This window comes from Taudactylus pleione, unplaced genomic scaffold, assembly GCF_031769625.1.
Source record: "Taudactylus pleione unplaced genomic scaffold, aTauple2 ptg000128l, whole genome shotgun sequence".
NCBI lineage: Eukaryota > Metazoa > Chordata > Amphibia > Anura > Myobatrachidae > Taudactylus > Taudactylus pleione.
In genome coordinates, this window is record NW_028284530.1 from 9236709 (window position 1) to 9256146 (window position 19438).

A 19438-nucleotide genomic window follows, 5' to 3' on the forward strand; every position below is an offset into this window, starting at 1 on the left:
TTTTATTTATTTTACTTCTTTTTTTTTTACGTTTTTCAATTGGGATAGTGTGGGACCTCACAAATCACCCACATACCTAAGCAGGCTGTAATAATCTAATGCACAAGACAGACTAACAAGCATTGAATCACTTGCAGGAAATCTCTTCATTTAGAGGCACAGGGGTGACCTAAATCAGGTTACCGCTTTATAACAGAAGTCCCATAGTAATGGATAGGATTCCATGGTAACCCCAATGTCGGAATTTTCGCATTGGGGACACAACTTGCAAGGATGAGTGCTCTGTTTTACTGATTGTGTGTTTTGCAGCCAAATTAAATAATGAAGTAACTCACCGTGGAAGTATTACATCAGAAGGCAATATAATGGATGATACAGTGAAAATAAAAACATTGATTTTAGGGAATGTAGATCTATGCCTTCTTGCGATAAGGTCTAGCGTTACAGGATTCAAAATATCATTGAGAAGCTGGAAAGTGATTAACGTGTGTGTGCGTGTGCGCGTGTGTAATTGTCGGGAGGGGAGGGGGGTTGATTGTTTTTGCAGGGGTACACTATAATTTAAATAGTAAAACTATATATTTCCCATAACCAATTTCATATATATTTAGCCAATGTGTTATGTTTTGTTGCAACACACAGAACAGGACATATCTGATTAATGTTGGAAGGACATTTACTACCATTTAAATTAAAACAATCATGTTCTTAGCTGTAATCCTAGATGTTAAATCAGCTCTTTTACTCGTGGTCACAATTTGACGGATGAGTTAATGCATATGAATACAAAGCCAAGATAGAACATTCAAGTCTAAACCTTTAATAGGTTAATTGCTGTTTGAGTGATCCGATACATAACTTGACCCTACGTGGTCATGTCGGATCTACTGCTAGACATTGGTTATTAGGATCAGTTTTTGAGACCCTGCCCCAGTGGTTATATTACACCTGTATATTCTAAGTGTGTCCTGTAATCCCGTCCATGGAGAAGGTAAAAACGACACAATTTTGATAGCAACAATCACACAAGTATCACTTGACAATTCTGTGTCACATTTTATTTCGTCAAATAGCAGAAACAACAATGGCTCCTAGTAATAACAGAACGACTCCTACCCCTCGGGGACAGGCAAAGAATGCTATCTGGCCACATGATCTCATTTCTTTTAAACTTTGCACTAACCGCTGACATATCACATAAATGCCTCTTTTATTAGCTGCCAGAGATTGTCTGCCGTTTTGGGAATAACCTCCAGAACCCATGTCCACCTCCCAGCAAAGCACTTCACTTATTCCATGTGAATTTTCTCTCTGTCTGTAGTTCCAGAACCCCTATTATGTACCTGACTATTCCAGCGAAATCAGGTAGCCTCAATTACACTGTCTATAAAAGGCTTTTGTTCAATTGACTTGGTAGAAACAGTATTTTGTCCTGGCACAGAACAGGCTATGTTTTTATAGTTGCCAAATCTGTATTTCACTGTCCCTGTCTCAAGAAGGTGCTGTCCAGCAGGCTCTGTGTCCTGCCCCTTCATTCATCTGCTGGCTTCTCAACTCCTTTGAATTTGAGTGATATTAAAGACAAGTAACCTATTCAGTCTTGAGTGTCTCTTAATAATCCTTTGGCAGATTTCCACAGTTATTTTTAAATTGTTATAATTGTCTTCCTGTCTGATCCCAATTGAATTAAAATAGTTGCTAAATTAACTACATGTCATACAGGTTTGAGTTTTCATGATTGTCATTATTGTTTATGATTATATATGTATATATAAAATATATATATATATATATATAGTGCAAATTAAACAGTTTTAACCAGATGCTTTATTAGTTTCTATTCATTATACTTTCAAATACTTTGAAAATTAGAAGGTAAGGACACCATAGTATGTTCAATTAAATAGCACTCCTGTCACTGCCCATATGGCAGTGTTAATTATACCCCACTGGGCAGGAGAATGTGCAGACAAATGACAAGACTAGAGAAAACAGTGGATGATGAGCTAAGAGTGCATGTCAGATACAGGAGGTAGGTCCCTGGATCTTGTAATGCAGCAGCTACTGGATAGGACTAGGAACATAAGAATTATATTGGGATGCAGTGGAAAACTAGCGGCTAGCTATAGATAGTCCATGAACATGCAGCAAATATCACAATCAGGATGAAATCCGGTGTCTGGGAGATCACCACTTGCCTCCACTTGTCCTCTTTAGAAAGTTTGATACATCTCCCCCAAATGATACAATCAGTTCTATGACAGGGTACTGAGGGGTATATTTACTAAAGTGCGGGTTTTTAGAACTGGAGATTTTGCCCATAGCTACCAATCAGATTCTAGTTATTATCTTCTATAAGGTGCTAGATAAATGTGATTGGTTGTTATGGGCAACATCTCCACTTCTAAACACCCGCACTTTAGTAAATATATCCCTCAGTCTTGTATTACTCGTTCAATATCAAATGTTGTTTATGGGATATGTTTAAGAAGCTTCCCTAATCCTCTATTCCTAGGGTTAAATTACAGGCATCTAAAATCTAGAAGCCTGTCATTTTCCCGACGCCAGGAGACAGGCGCCCGGCACCCCGATCGAAGGTATGCCGGGCGCCGCAGGGGGGGAGGGTTAGGTTTAGGGCACCCAGGGGGGAATTAGGGTTAGGCACCCCCGGGAGGGTTAGGGTTAGGCTAGGGGGAGGGAGGGTTAAGGTTAGGCACCCCCGGGGGGGACTTAGGGTTAGGCACCCCCCGGGGAACTTAGGTTTAGGCAGCAGGGAAGGGGGGGTTAGGGTTAGGCACTTAGAGGGGGGATTAGGGTTAGGCACTTGGGGGGAGGTTAGGGGGGTTGGTTAGGTTAATTTATACTTACCTTAGGGACGATCGGGATTTCCAGCTCTGTCGGGCTTCCACTGCCAGGCTCACCTCTTCTGTCGGCTGCCGCAGCCGGGAATCGAACTGCCGGTCATGCGGCAGCCGGGATCCCATACCGAATGCGTTGTATATTTGTGAACCTAATATTATACATGAAATAACTGAATCACTGATACTGAGCTAAACATGTCCATGATTCTGTTTTACCCCTCTTCATCGGTTTCCTTGCTAGAGAGAGGATCTTCTCTGAGTAGACAGAGTGAGAGTGAAAATTACTAGGAGGAATAAATACAGTAGGTCATGTTGGAGAATTAATTAGGGGGTCTATGTACTAAATCTTGGAGAGAGCTAAAATGGACTTAGATACAGTACCAACCAATCAGCTCCTGTCAATTTACAGGCTGTGGGGTCTATTTACTAAGTCTTAGATGGCGATAAAGTGAACGGAGATAAAGTACCAGCCAATCAGCTCCTAACTGTCATGCACAGGCTGTGTTTGAAAAATGTTAGAAGTAGGGGTGTGCACCGGCCACTTTTCGTGTTTTGTGTTTTGGTTTTGGATCTGGATCTTTCTTCGTGTTTTGGATCTGGATTGGTTTTGCCAAAACCACCCTTCCGTGTTTTGGGTTCTGGGTTTTGTGTTTTGGATCTGTATTTTTTTGAAAAAAAGCATAAAAACAGCTAAAATCACAGAATTTGTAGGTTTTTCTGCTCCTATGCTATTATTAACCTCAATAACCTTAATTTCCACTCATTTCCAGTCTATTCTGAACACCTCACACCTCACAATAGTGTTTTTATGTCCAAAAGGTTGCACCGAGGTAGCTGGATGACTATGCTAAGCGACACGAGTGGGCGGCACAAACACGTGACCCATCTAGGAGTGACACTGCAGTGGCAGGCAGGATGGCAGTTAGAAAAACTAGGCCCCAAACTGTACATAATGCAAAGAAAAAAAGAGGTGCAAGATGGAATTGTCCTTGGGCCCTCCCACCCACCCTTATGTTGTATAAACAGGACATGCACACTTTAACAAATCAATCATTTCAGCGCCAGGGTCTGCCACACAACTGTGGCTGAAATGATTGGTTCGTTTGGGCCCCCACAAAACAAGCTGGCAATTAATGTGTCCCTGCACAAACTGGCTCTACGGAGGCAAGATGTCATCCTCATCCTCCTCATCCACCGATTCCTCACCCTCTTCAGTGTGTACATCCTCATCCTCACAAAGTATTAACTCGTCCCCACTTGAATCCACCACCACAGGTCCCTCTGTACCTTCTGGAGGCTGGTCTCCCTGGAAGAGCTGATAATTCATTTTGATGAACATCATCTTCTCCACATTCTGTGGAAGCAACCTCCTACGCCTTTCGCTGACAAGGTTCCCGGCTGCACTAAACACTCTTTCGGAGTACACACTGGAGGGGGGGCAACTCAGGTAAAATAGAGCCAGTTTGTACAGGGGCCTCCAAATTGCCTCTTTTTCCTGCCAGTACAGGTATGGACTGTCTGACATGCCTACTTGGATGCTGTCACCGATGTAATCCTCCACCATTCTGTCAATGGTGACAGTATCATATGCAGTGACAGTAGACATGTCAGAAATTGTTGCCAGGTCCTTCAGTCCGGACCAGATGTCCAAACTTGGTCCTGCCTGCCCTGCATCACCGCCAGCGGGTTGCTTAGGATACCTAAGTTTTTTCCTGGCAGCCCCAGTTGCGGGAGAAAATGAAGAAGGAGCCGTTGACGTGTCACGTTCCGCTTCAGCTGACAGTGTGTTCACCAGCAGGTCTTTGCACCTCTGCAGGCTTGTGTCGGCCGGAAAGAGAGACACCACATAGGCTTTAAACCTAGGATCGAGCACGGTGGCCAAAATGTAGTGGTCTGATTTCAACAGATTGACCACCCTGGAATCCTGGCAAAGCGAATGAAGGGCTTCATCCACAAGTCCCACATGCCGAGCGGAATCGCTCCGTCTTAGCTCCTCCTTCACTTTCTCCAGCTGCTTCTGCAAAAGCCTGATGAGGGGAATGACCTGACTCAAGCTGGCAGTGTCTGAACTGACTTCACGTGTGGCAAGTTCGAAGGGCTGAAGAACCTTGCACAACACGGAAATCATTCTCCACTGCGCTTGAGTCAGGTGCATACCCCCTCCTTTGCCTATGTCATAGGTGGATGTATAGGCTTGTATGGCCTTTTGCTGCTCCTCCATCCTCTGAAGCATATAGAGGGTTGAGTTCCACCGCGTCACAACCTCTTGCTTCAGGTGATGGCGGGGCAGGTTCAAGAGTGTTTGCTGGCGCTCCAGTCTTCGGCACGCAGTCGCTGAATGGCGAAAGTGGCCAGAAAATTTTCGGGCCACCCAAAGCGTCTCCTGCACGCCCCTGTCGCTTTTCAGAAAATTCTGCACCACCAAGTTTATTGTGTGAGCAAAACATGGGACGTGCTGGAATTTGCCCAGATGTAATGCCCGCACAATATTGGTGGCGTTGTCAGATATCACAAATCCCCAGGAGAGTCTAAGTGGGGTAAGCCACTGGGCGATGATTTCCCTCAGTTTCTCTAAGAGGTTGTCGGCGGTGTGCCTCTTACTGAAACCGGTGATACACAGCGTAGCCTGCCTTGTAACGAGCTGGCGTTTCTGAGATGCTGCTACTGGTGACGCTGCTGCTGTTGCTGCGTAAGGTGATACATCTACCCAGTGGGCTGTCACAGTCATATAGTCCTTAGTCTGCCCTGTTCCACTTGTCCACATGTCCGTGGTTAAGTGGACATTGTGTACAACGGCATTTTTCAGGACACTGAGGACACTTTTTCTGACGTTTCTGTACAGTCTCGGTATCGCCTGCCTAGTGAAGTGGAATCTAGACGGGATTTGGAACCGGGGACACACTACCTCCATCAATTGTCTAAATCCCACTGCACTAATGGCGGATACCGGACGCACGTCTAACACCAACATAGCAGTCAAGGCCTCAGTTATACGTTTTGCTTCAGGATGACTGCTGTCGTACTTCATCCTCCTCGCTAAGGACTGTTGGAGGGTCAATTGTTTAGTAAAAGTAGTGGTGTTCCTACTTCCTCTCTGGGATGATGAACGACTCCCAGCAGCAGCAGCAACAGCAGCAGCGGCAGCAGTAGGCGTAGCAATGCAGGATCCTCCGGAGGAATCCCGGATAGGAGAGTCAGTCATGCCAGTGATATGGCCTGCAGGACTACTTCCGATCCTGACTAAGGAGGAAATTGACGAGGAGGGAGTTGACGGTGTGGTTTGCAGGCGCTTGGATACAACAGGACAACGGGATTTAGGTGTCCCTGGACTGCTTACGGTCTGAGCCAAAGTTTCTGAACTTGACAGTAACTTTTTATGAACGCGCTGCAGGTGCCGTATAAGGGAGGATGTTCCTAGGTGGTTGACGTCCCTACCCCATATGGCAAGACAGTTGTTGTCCGGATTTGGATAGAAATATTGCCAGACCAAAGAGGTGGAATGTTTGGTCTTCTGCCCAGGCATGACCGTGATGGGCTTTTTCATCCCACGGACAACAACTGTCTCCCCCGGAGCCTGATTTAAACAAACCACATCACCATCAGATTCCTCCTCGCCAACTTCCTCCTCAGCGCCAGCTACACCAGTATCCTCATCCTGTTGTACTTCAACAGTGACATCTTCAATTTGCATATCAGCAAGTGGACTGTGGGTGCTCCTTTCAGCACTTGCAGGGGGCGTGCAAATGGTGGAAAGAGCCACCTCTTCCCGTCCAGTGCTGGGAAGGTCAGGCATCGCAACCACCACCACACTTGGACTCTCTTTGGGGATTTGTGATATCTTCTTAGAAAGCACAGTTCTTCGCTGTGCTTTTGCCAGCTTAACTCTTTTGATTTTTTTAGTGGGAGGAGTGCTTCCATCGTCATGTGAAGCTGAACCACTAGTCATGAACATACTAGGGATCGACCTTAGCCGTTCCTTGCCACTCCGTGTCGTAAATGGCATATTGGCAAGTTTACGTTTCTCTTCAGCTGATTTAAATGTCTTTTTCAAGGTCATTTTCCTGAACTTTGCCATTTGGGATTGTATGTGCCCTCTACTATGACATTGGGCATCGGCCTTGGCAGACGACGTTGATGGCATGTTATCGTCTATGTCATGACTAGTGGCAGCAGCTTCAGCACTAGGAGGATGTGGTTCTTGATCTTTCTCTATTTTATTTTTATCGGAGAAAGTTTGGTCCTCCATTTATGTTATATCGATTTGATATATACGTGCGGCTAAACACAGAAAATAATTTTTTTTTTGGTTCGGACTGGAGTGTACTTTGTGGGTTACAGCACCCTTTAACGGTCAAGCCAGCCGGCCCTTTACTTATGACACAGGCGCACTCTTGGCACTACTTTGTTGATGCACGTGCGGCTACTGCGCACACAATTCACAAACACAGAAAATAATTTTTTTTTGGTTTGGACTGGAGTGTACTTTGGGGGTTACAGCACCCTTTAACGGTCAAGCCAGCCGGCCCTTTACTTATGACACAGGCGCACGCTTGGCACTACTTTGTTGATGCACGTGCGGCTACTGCGCACACAATTCACAAACACAGAAAATAATTTTTTTTTGGTTTGGACTGGAGTGTACTTTCGGGGGTTACAGCACCCTTTAACGGTCAAGCCAGCCGGCCCTTTACTTATGACACAGGCGCACGCTTGGCACTACTTTGTTGATGCACGTGCGGCTACTGCGCACACAATTCACAAACACAGAAAATAATTTTTTTTTGGTTTGGACTGGAGTGTACTTTCGGGGGTTACAGCACCCTTTAACGGTCAAGCCAGCCGGCCCTTTACTTATGACACAGGGGCACTCTTGGCACTACTTTGTTGATGCACGTGCGGCTACTGCGCACACAATTCACAAACACAGAAAATAATTTTTTTTTAGGTTTGGACTGGAGTGTACTTTCGGGGGTTACAGCACCCTTAACGGTCAAGCCAGCCGGCCCTTTACTTATGACACAGGCGCACGCTTGGCACTACTTTGTTGATGCACGTGCGGCTACTGCGCACACAATTAACAAACACAGAAAATAATTTTTTTTTGGTTTGGACTGGAGTGTACTTTCGGGGGTTACAGCACCCTTTAACGGTCAAGCCAGCCGGCCCTTTACTTATGACACAGGCGCACGCTTGGCACTACTTTGTTGATGCACGTGCGGCTACTGCGCACACAATTCACAAACACAGAAAATAATTTTTTTTTAGGTTTGGACTGGAGTGTACTTTCGGGGGTTACAGCACCCTTAACGGTCAAGCCAGCCGGCCCTTTACTTATGACACAGGCGCACGCTTGGCACTACTTTGTTGATGCACGTGCGGCTACTGCGCACACAATTCACAAACACAGAAAATTATTTTTTTTTTGGTTTGGACTGGAGTGTACTTTCGGGGGTTACAGCACCCTTTAACGGTCAAGCCAGCCGGCCCTTTACTTATGACACAGGCGCACGCTTGGCACTACTTTGTTGATGCACGTGCGGCTACTGCGCACACAATTCACAAACACAGAAAATATATTATTTTTTTAGCACTTGGGGGGAGCACCCCTGATGGACAGAGCACCCCCTGGACAACACTACAGCACCCCTTTAGGACTGGGACACTGCACAGGACTTTGGAACTGACTGCACAACACAGTCCAGCCAGCCCCTATGGACTTTGAAGTAGTGGACACAGCCCCTATTAACAACAGCAGCACAGCACAACACAGCCAGCCCCTATGGACTTTGAAGTAGTGGACAACAGCAGCACTACACTACACTACACTACACAGCACTAACTCCCACCCTCCCTCTTCACTGTCCACAGCCGAGTGAGAAAATGGCGCCGACGCGGGTACCTTATATAGGATCCAAAACCCGCGAGACTCGGAAGGCGGGATGATGACGTTTTGCCTCGATGTCAGATCCGAGTCAGGCGGGAAAAGTCGAGCCTGACTCGGATCGGACTCGGATCGGGGGGGCTCGGGGGGGTTCGGATTTCAGAAATCCGAACCCGCTCACCCCTAGTTAGAAGCTGGTTGGATGGTACTTTGGGCCTCATTCAGAGTTGCTCGTAAGCGGCCGCTCGTTCGTACCCAGCGATGTCTGCTAAACTGCGCATGCGTAAGATTCGCAATGCGCGTGCACAAACTAGCTGTTGCTATCAGAAATTTCTCACTCCTAGAATACAGCCAGGTCGTTAGTTTGAGTGACAGAATGAGCCATTTGTGGGTGGTAACAGGGGAAGGTGCTTGTGAACGGAAGAGTGGAGATCCGAACGCAGGCGTGCCTGACTATGCGAGGGGAGTTTAATGGGAGTGCATAATTAACAAAGTAGTGTCATGGCACACATGACATGGGTGGTTTTTATACTGACTAGATCGTAGTGCTTAAGAGAGGGTATGGTCAGCCTTAAGCTCTGCGATCAGCTCCGATGGGTCCCGATGGTCTTGATTAATCCTTATAACCCCGGAGATGACATGTGTTGTGATCGAGAAGGGGGCGTGTTTTTAGTCTTACGGCCGCTTCTTACCCTCGCTCGTTCAGCTAACGATCCCATCTTAGCGACGCAAATTGCGATCGCTTCATTTGCATATCTGGCCCCTTTCCCCTACGACCGAGCAGCCGCTTACGACCGACTCTGAAAGAGGTCCTTTATCTCTGTCCAAGTCTTAGTAAATAGACCCCACTATTTTAAAAATGACAGTTAGGAGCTGACTGGTTGTAATCTCTCTCCAAGGCTTAGTACATAGACCCTTGGACACTGTGCATACATACATACGAGGTATGTCTAAAACATTCGGTGAATGGTCTAATATATCTGTATGCAACACTTGCAAAAAGGTCGCTCTTGTGCGCTGACATGCATGGACATGTCTGGACCTGTCCGCAATTGGGGTTTGCCCGAGGCCGCCACAGCACTGCCATTGCATTCATTTCCACAGAGTGTCCCAAGCAATGTGTGTCGAACAGCAATGGAGCAAGGACACAACATGGTAAGACGCCACCCCCCCCCCTCACAGCACTCCAGCACAGCGTGTGCTGAGCTGCAGTGGGAGACTGCTCGTGGCTGTTGAGCAGCAACCACAGCAGTCTCCTATGCCTGTGTGGGGGAGCGATCGCACTGATCGCGCCCCCCTGGCTTTGCACCGGGCTGAGGGAGCTCAGAGCGCCCCCCTCGCCAGCGCGCAGCGGCGCTGAAATTCTTTTTTTTACCTGAAAGGGGCGTGGCCACGCCTCCCGTGATTAGGCCATGCCCCCTGTTACCCGGGCCCCCCGCGGCTCTTGGCGGGCCTGCCTGTCACCTCTGGGCCTTTCACCTCTGTCCTAGTTTTGTCTCCTCTGCCCTGACCCTCTCATTTCTGTCCTTTCCCCTCTTTCCTGTCCCCTCTTTCCTGCCCTGTCACATCTGTCCTGGACCTGTCAATGCTGTCCTGGCCCTGTCACCTCTGTCCTGAAATTTCTAAAAAATACACCTTGCGGTGTGGGGGTTCAGGGCTTTTAGGCTGAGGGGGATGGTGTTGTGGGTAGGGGGGGCCCCCAGAGACATCGTGTACTGGGCCCCAAGATTTCTGTTGCTAGCCCTGGCTGTGGTGGCCTCAGGCAAACCCAGACTGGGGACAAGTCCAGACATGTCCATGCATGTCAGTGCGCATGAGCAACCTTGTTGCAAGCGTTACATACATATACATACAGATATATCAGTCCATTCACTGAACTTTTTAGACAGACCTCGTATGTACGAGCACACACATAACTGTAAATAAAAAGAACATTCATTGACAAGAGCAATATGAAGGGACCAACTTGAAATACTTGTATCATGGATGAACCAGGAATAGCGTCTACACCTGGGAAACCTGCATCTTGAAACAAATAAGTCAAATAGCCGGTTTGCTACAAAAATAGGATTATTGTCCTTTATTTCTTTCTGAAAACATTATAGTTTGTATCTCTAAGAGTCTTATTGTCCTTGTTCTTTTTTATGTTTAAACAACTTCAATACATATTCGCATTGCAAATACCTTCTGAGCTGAAATTTCCCTTCTTTTTTAGTCATTGTCAGGTAAAGTTAATATTAGTTCTGTTTTGTTAGAGAAAATAATTGCTGTGAATTATGACGTAGATCTTTTTTATTCAAAGTCCCTCAAATCCATTCCTTGTCTGCCCCCCAGATGATCATATGTGTAGGGTTTACCTGAGTGTGAACAGCTGGGACACTTACTGAAGCAAGATAGAGTAAAAGAAAATCCCAATATTTTATTTACTCACTGCCTAAAAATAGTATTGGAAGCTCATGAACTACTTAATGACTGGGGTACTCAATATCTTTGTGAATAGACATAGTTTTGTTTTATGCTTGTTAAATGATAATACTTTTTAGATTAGGGTAAAACATCATGCAGAGCACAGAAGACCATGGCCCGTATTCAATTAGAGGCGAAAAGTCGGAAAAGTATCGCCTGTCCGATTTTCCACCACCTTCGCCTGTTTCAGAGGCAAAAACTTTACGCACGTGTCCCCGCTTTTCGCCCTATTCAATTCCTAAACATGCCAAAACGGAAACCGGCGAATGCTGAACAGGCGGAAAGTACTGTCAGAATTGGGGAAATCAGTTTGTACCCCTAAAAAAGATGCACTAACACAGGGAATCAATCTAGATGTGCACTAATAGCATTAATAAAAGTGTTTGGGGTACTTAAGTTGTTTAAATTGCTTCTTATTAGTGTCTTTGCATAAGTGATGAAGAATGGCATAAAGCAGTATTTTGGGGTGAAGACAAGTAGCCCTGTCAAATTTGGGGGACATGAAAATGGGTGCTATGATATTTTTATGTTTCTAAAGTGAACTTTTAAAAAATGACAAAAAAGCACCTGCTGCATACACCTGTAATCCTAAAAACACCTGACCCATCCTTGCAGACCCCCAAGAAGTCTATTTCGCTAGTTTATGCTTGTCCCCCCACTTTTTACTTTTTCGCTCCAAAATGAAAATACTTTTTTGGGGTGTTCTTAGTTTTTTTTTTTTCTTTTGCCAGATTTGTATTTTGGGGGACTGTCCCAAGGGTTCTGGGTAATTTCCCCATGTTTGCACCCCAAAATAAAGATTTAGCACTTATTTTCACCTGCTATTCATTGGAGAAACTTTTTCGCCTATTACAGTGCATTGAGTTTCCTCTTAGGCGAGTCCCGCCTGGAATATAATTTGGAGATAAGTTCCGAACAGGAACAGGCAAAAAGCGGCAATAGGCAAAACTAAGTCGCCGATTAAGGCTTTTCACATCTAAATGAATCCGGCCCCGTGTGTCAAAGGGGACTGATGCAGCTGATCTCTACAGTCATAGAGATAAGCGGAATAGTGCTCAGAGGGAAACTGAAGGCCCCTCTTCGTAATCAGAGCATGCACTCTGGAATGCCAATCACATGGCATTCTGGGGAGCAAAATCAGCATGTGATGTCACAGACCACTACATCAAAGCCTGGGCCAGACAAGCAGATGGAAAATTGATTTCCTTTTAAAATGACAGGGAACGGAGGAGGAGGGCATGGTTGCATGGGATGCACCAGTGTCACTGAAATCCTATCTGGAGGTGGTGGCATCCCACGCAACCCTGCCATTTAAGTATTTAAATTCCTCTCCAGATTTCTCCCATTTATTTAACCCATTCCCCCTGTACCCACCACCACCAGAACTGCAGAGATGAGCCCTGGGCCTTCAGCCTAGGGCTGCTTAATGCTCAGGAGGGGGGGGCCTAATTTTGGGGGGTCCCCACTTTCCGAGGAATACGAGCCCTGAGCTGATCAGTTTTGGGACTGGTTAATGGTTTGGCAGGGGGACCCAATGCTGTGGGTCCCCCTGCTGTGCCATTACCACTCCGTCTGGTTTAGCCCGGTGCTGGTTAGAGAAATATAGGGGGAACCCCATGTAAGATTTTTCCCCCCGATTATACTCTCCCAGCTGGTTATACTTTTGCAGTGGGACCCCACATAATTTTTTTTAAATGTAACACTTTAATGCCAGTCCCACTGATCTGTGCATGCTTCTGCTCAAAATGCTGCTCATACAGTAGACTATTTGTAACTTCTTTTTTGATCCATGTTTGCTCTATTTATGATCGTGTTAGCAGACATGATTCTTGGTAAATGCCCCTGTTGTAGTCCTATCTATGGAAAGTACTTGTAAGTTTGACCAACTGATTTCTCTTTGTGTTTTCATCCATGTTTTGCAGAGAGATGCGTGTTTGCCGTTAATATATCTCTGTGTTTAAAAATCAGGGGAAACTCTCACAAGAACACTGAGTGGCCCATTTATCAATGAGTTTTAAGATACCCAACGAGTTTTAAAACTCATTGCATATGATAAATGGTGATCCATCCAATCAGATCCCAACTCTCATTTTTCAATAGATGACAGTTAGGAGCTGATTGGCTGGAACACAATTATCATGCGCAACAAGTTTCAAAAGTCATTGCGTATGATAAAACTCATCGATAAATGAGCCACTAACTCAGCCAGAAACAATTATTAGTAAATATACCCCAAAGTGCACTAGCGACATTGGGCTGCCACTTTAAACGCACAGACAATAGTTTTAAAAATGTACAAATTCACAGATAAAATACAACGTAACTTGGCATGAGAAAAAACTGTGGCCGCTGCATCGGAGCACTTTGTACACAGATTCAGGGGCTTATGTAATAAGTTGTGAGCTGCAGCCATTGCAGACATTCCAGCAAGTCTTCCCATATTTTTAAAGCGGCAATCATTTTAAAGACAAAACTAAGCTGGTGTTGCCTTTAAAATGTTTGCCGCTTTAAAAATACAGGAAGACTCGCAGGAGTTTCCGCAGCGGCTGCAGCTCGCAACATATTACATAAGCCTTTCAGACTCAGTCACACACAGATATATAAATGACAGACATCATATTAATCAGTGTAATCTATCAAAGTAGTTTTGTCAATCTCAGTTGTTTTACTAATGTGAATAAGATGTACATTTTCAGTGAGAAAGATGCTCTGTGCAATTGATTCACCTGGGACCTGCCACGCTGAGACGGGCTATTTGCAGCGTCTTGAGTAACAGTGTAGGTATTTTACCATTTTTTTATTTAAATTAATACATTATTACACAATTTTTTTGTAACAATTTCTTAATGGTTACTTTGTCTCATTTCTTTCTTTGTTTCCATTTCTATATACAGTATCGACAAAATAGCTATACCAACATCAAATATATAGAAAAGAAAATAGTTCTTAATGCTTATTTCTATATTTCCAGATGTTATATACATTAATGAAAAATTGCTCACGATCAACAAATTTTTTTGGAACCCAACTATTTCTAAATACTTAGGGCCTGATTCAGAGCCGGACGTTATTTGCGCTCGCTCGTTCAGAAAAAGGGGCCGGCTATTTAAATTGAGCGCTCGCTCTTTGCGGTCTGTTGATGCCTCTATGTCTGAGCGAGCGAACGAAACTTGCGCTCGCTATTTTGTAAAGACTCCCCCTGGCCGCTCGCATCATACATCATCTCCGCTATTTATTTGATTAATCGAGTACATCGAAAGGCGTCTGAACTGCTCGCAGTGCTTGTGGTCGATGACGCTGCTTTGTTAATTATGCACACCCTTAAAACGCCCGTTTTGACCGTTTGGCACGCCTGCGTTCGGATCTCCACTCCTCGTTTTCAAGCACCTTCTCCTGTTACCACCCACAAACGCCTCATCCTGTCACTCAAATTAGCAGGCACTCGCAATTTTGCGAACACACGTTTTCCGACCGCACTGACTGGTTGGCGCATGCGCATTACGACCCATACGCATGCGCAGATGTGCGAACATCGCTCGGAGCGAACGAGCGGCCGCTTACGAGCGGCTCTGAATCAGGCCCTTAGTTTGTTTTTAACACAGTATTAAACATGTTTCTACAAATTAAAAAATTTATAATTCCATATATTTTTTAATACCATTTTTTAGTATTTTTCATGTTTTTTTAGGACCTAGGAGCTCATTCAGACCTGCTCCCAGCATATGCAAATTCTGCAAAGTGATGGCATGGCAGGCGATCGCACGGCAAGGCATAAACACGCCTACTATGCCTTGGCGTGCGATTGCTTTGTGTAGGTTGACACCCACCAGCATGTCTTAAGACACCCACTTGTGCACCTCATCTCCAGAAAGTGTATGTAACCTCCAGTACATCGGGTACCATCGGATGTGTTCGAAGCGCTTGAGGTAGATCCTACCCCACCACAAGCACTGCGATCAGTGCTTGCTGAAATAGAACCAAGTGACATGTACAATGACGCATCTTTGCTAACTATGCACACCCATAAAATGCCGTTAAGACGCCCAGACACGCTTGCGTCCGCCCATCCACTGCCCCGTTCACAAGCACCTTCCCCTGTTACCACCCACAAACGGCACTATCTGTCACTCAAAGTAGTGTCCAGTTTGTGTACTATGAGCGTACGATTCCTGGATGCAGTGACTGGTTTGTGCATGCGTATTTTGCCGCATACACATGCACAGACGGGCGACAATCGCCCATAGCGTGCGTCTGCGGCTTAGCAAACGGGTCTGAATCAGGCCCTTAGTACGTTATATACTATAACTTAAAGTCATAAGTAAGTATCAATTCATCCTGTTTCCCAAACAGTAGCAAAAACACACGATTATTCACCAGTGTATACACAGCATCGACAATCAAACGTTAACAAACACAATTTCTTAAGATGTACATAAAATTTTAAATTGAAGTGCTATTAGTCTTTAACACACTACCATCTTTGTACAGAAGAGGATAAATAGCTGGTTTATTTTTAATTTTTTTCTATTAAGCCCCTTAAGGACTGATGATGATCAGGCTTCTGTCATACAAAAATATTATCTCTTAAATATCTTAAATCTGAACTGTTACAATATTGAGACCAGACAACAGAATATGGTGGTAAAAAGGTCATCTTTATTCATAACAAATTATAGAAACATACAATTTGATGGCAGATAAGAACCACTTGGCCCATCTGATTTGCCCGTTTTCATTTATCCTTTTGGCAACTGTAACCCTCTTTGCTCCTTAGGTCTCTCTTAAGGATATTCTTATGCTTATCCCAAGCGTGTTTAAATTGTTCATCCATCTTAGCTTCAACCACATCTGACGGGAGGCTATTCCACTTATCCACTACCTTATCTACTACCTTTTCTGTGAAATAATTTTTCCTCAAATTTCCTCTGAGCCCACCTCCCTCCAGTTTAAGTGCATGTCCTCGTGTTCTTGTACTTCTCTTCTTTTGAATGTATTTGAAAGTTCTATCATGTCTCCCCTTTCCCTTTTCTGCTCCAAACTACCTGTATACATATTAAGATATTTTAGTCTTTCCGTGTAAGTTCTGTGCTGTAGGCCATGCACCATTTTAGTTACCCTGCTTTGTACCATCTCTAATGTATTTATATCCTTCTGGAGGTATGGCCTCCAGAACTGAACACAGTATTCTAGATGAGGGCGTACCAATGACCTATACAGTGGCATTATCACTTATTTTTTCCTGCTACTGATTCCTCTCCCTATGCAACCAAGCATCTGACTTGCCTTCCTCAATGCTTTGGTGCATTGTTTGCCTGCCTTCAAGTCATCTGAAATGGTGACTCCTAAATCCCTTTCCTCCTCTGCATTTTCCATTATAGTGTCCTTGATCCTATATTTAGCCTTTAGATTATTGAGACCCAAGTGCATGATTTAGCATTTTTTGATAATAAATTGTAGTTGCCATGATCTTGCCCATTCCTCTAGTCTACCCAGATCCTCAGTCATTTGTTTTACCTCTCCTGGGTGTCTACCCTGTTGCATACTTTTGTGTCATCTGCAAAAAGGCATAGTTTCCCTTTAATATTATTTGCAATCTCACCAACATAGATATTAAAAAGCACTGGCCCAAGTACAGATCCCTGAGGTACTCCACTGGTATCCTTTCCCTCCTGTGAATACACTCCACTTACTACAACTCTGTTTCCTATCCTGCAAAAAAGATCTTATCCATTCAACATTCATAGAATCCAATCTCAAGCTTTTCAGTTTGTTTATCAGTCTGTGATGTGGGACTGTGTCAAAAACCTTACTAAAGTCTAGATAAACTACATCTATGGCCCCCCTTGATCTATTACTTTTGTCGCCCAGTCAAAAAAGTCAATAAGATTTGTTTGGCATGATCTCCCCTGAGTAAATCCATGCTGTTTGGGATCCTGTGCGACTGCGCCTGCTGGATCATGTTAGATCCAGTCAGTGCGCAAGTGAGAGGGACATCCCGGACGGCGGCGAGTCAGGTAAGTACCGTACTGTACTGGTGTGTGGGGGATCAATTAGAGGGGGGCTTGCACTGCAATAAGGGAGGCTGCATAAGGGACACTGCTACAGGGGGGGCCTGCATAAGGGGCATTTCTACAAGGGGGCCTGCAAGGGGGGGGTCTGCATAAGGGGCACTTCTGCAAGGGGGCCTGCATAAGGGGCACTGCTGTCACTGCTAAGTAAAATAAGACCTACCCGAAAATAAGCCCTATGGTGTTTTTTGGAACAAAAAAAATAAATAAGACAGTGTCTTATTATCGGGGAAACACGGTAGCGACTGGTTGAATAATTCTGTTAATGGTGTTACAAGGACCCCTTTAAGCTTTTTTAGTATCCTTGGATGTATCCCATCTGGCCCCATTGATTTATCCACTTTCAGTTTTGAGAGTTCTGTTAGGACCCTCTCCTCTGTAAATGTACTTTCATGTACCTCATTTTTATGAATGCCTCTGCAACTTAACTGTGGCCCCTTCCCCTCTCCTTCTTTAGTGAATACTGAACAAAATTTATTATTTAGATGATCTGCTATTTCTTTGTCTCCCTCGATCATGTACTCACTCTCTGTCTTAAGTCTTATAATATTCCTCCATTTGACTTCCTCCTTTCACTTATATACTTTTGCCCCCTTTATCCACTGACTGGGCCATTTTCTAATCAGCTTCTGCCTTTGCACCCCTTATCACCTTCTTATTTTGAGTCTGCACATATTTCCTAAAAGCCATCTTTTTTGCTTTCACACTAGTTGATACCTCTTTTGTAAACCACACTGGCTTCCTTTTCCTAACCCTTTTAATACAAAGGTCTGTAGCCTTCAGTATTGCATTTTTTATTTTTTCCCACCTCTCCTGCACTCCTTCCAAGTTCCTCCAATCTGCCACTGACTCACTAACACATCTCTCCATCTCTGCTAAGTCAGCCTTCCTAAAATCTAACACTTGTTTTTGTATGGCATGAATTGGACCCTATTTTTATCCTAAACCATACTGCTTGGTGATCACTGGATCATAGGTTCTCACCCACATTTACATCTGATATTCTGTTATGGGCAAGAAAAGATGGAAAAAAAAGAGAGCTGACTACAGTGAATTCACATATAGATGTGATTATGACAAGCATTACAATTGAAAAGCAATGCAGATATCTCATGCATTGGCAGGAAATGTCTAAGAGGGCAGGCAACAGCCATCACCCGATAAAGCCAATGCAATGATTGCATGCATTGAAGGGAAAAGGGGTTTAAAGTGGGAGGAAACAGTCCACCGAAAGGTGCCCATCATTAGGGGCTTCAAACTCACCTTCATATCGTGCCTACTGTATCCCAGACCTTACTGGTTGGAGAGTGTATATAATTATTGCATCATTATGCCCCTGGTTGGCCAGTCTTTCCCATTACAACAAGGCCGATGGGCCGACAAATCAGATCCTGGGTACACATTTGTTAGGATTCGTGACAGCAGATCATCTTGGTAGCAGGTCCCAGCTATATTTGTCACTGGGACACTTCATCTTGTCCTGATGCATGTTCCGGCTTTTGCAGGCAGCCGGATTCCTGTCTTGTCTGTGTACAGCTCTAGCTGTCTGTCTGTTTGCTGAATTCAGCTGCACACTAGTTAATCATGCCTTCTGTGTGTGCACAGCTCAGGTGTACACTAGCAGTCATTAGGAAAGGCTCTCTGCAGGAAATGCCTTTGATTGGATCCTGCATACATTAAGGGTAGTGGGGTCTAGGTTAAACGTGCTGTAACTGTCCAGCAGGACTGTAGTCAAGAGCTTAATATGTTTCTCTCCTTAGCTGCGGAGTGAAGAATTTGTACAAGAAAGTTCTATTCCTTTCAGGTAAAATGAATGGAGGCACAGTCTTTGGTTGTGTGGGTGGTCATTTGCAGTTTGACTTGGTATAGGTGTGCGAAGGTGGGTAAAGGAGGGGAGAGTAGAAAATGGGATTAGTGCTATTGAATTTGTGCAGTGATGAATTAATGAAGTTGTTGTGTGGTGCCAATGAATCTGATCATGTCAGTATTAGAATGTTTTCCCTGCAGTTCACCTATGCATGTCCTGATTGATGAGGTGCATATGTTGAATGGGCTTTATGGCTGTACAGGAGGGGATGTAGTCTGCATCCCAGCATGTGGAATGCCGATGGTCTAAATACCGGTGCCGAAATCTCAACAGCGTTGGGATCCCAGCACCAGTA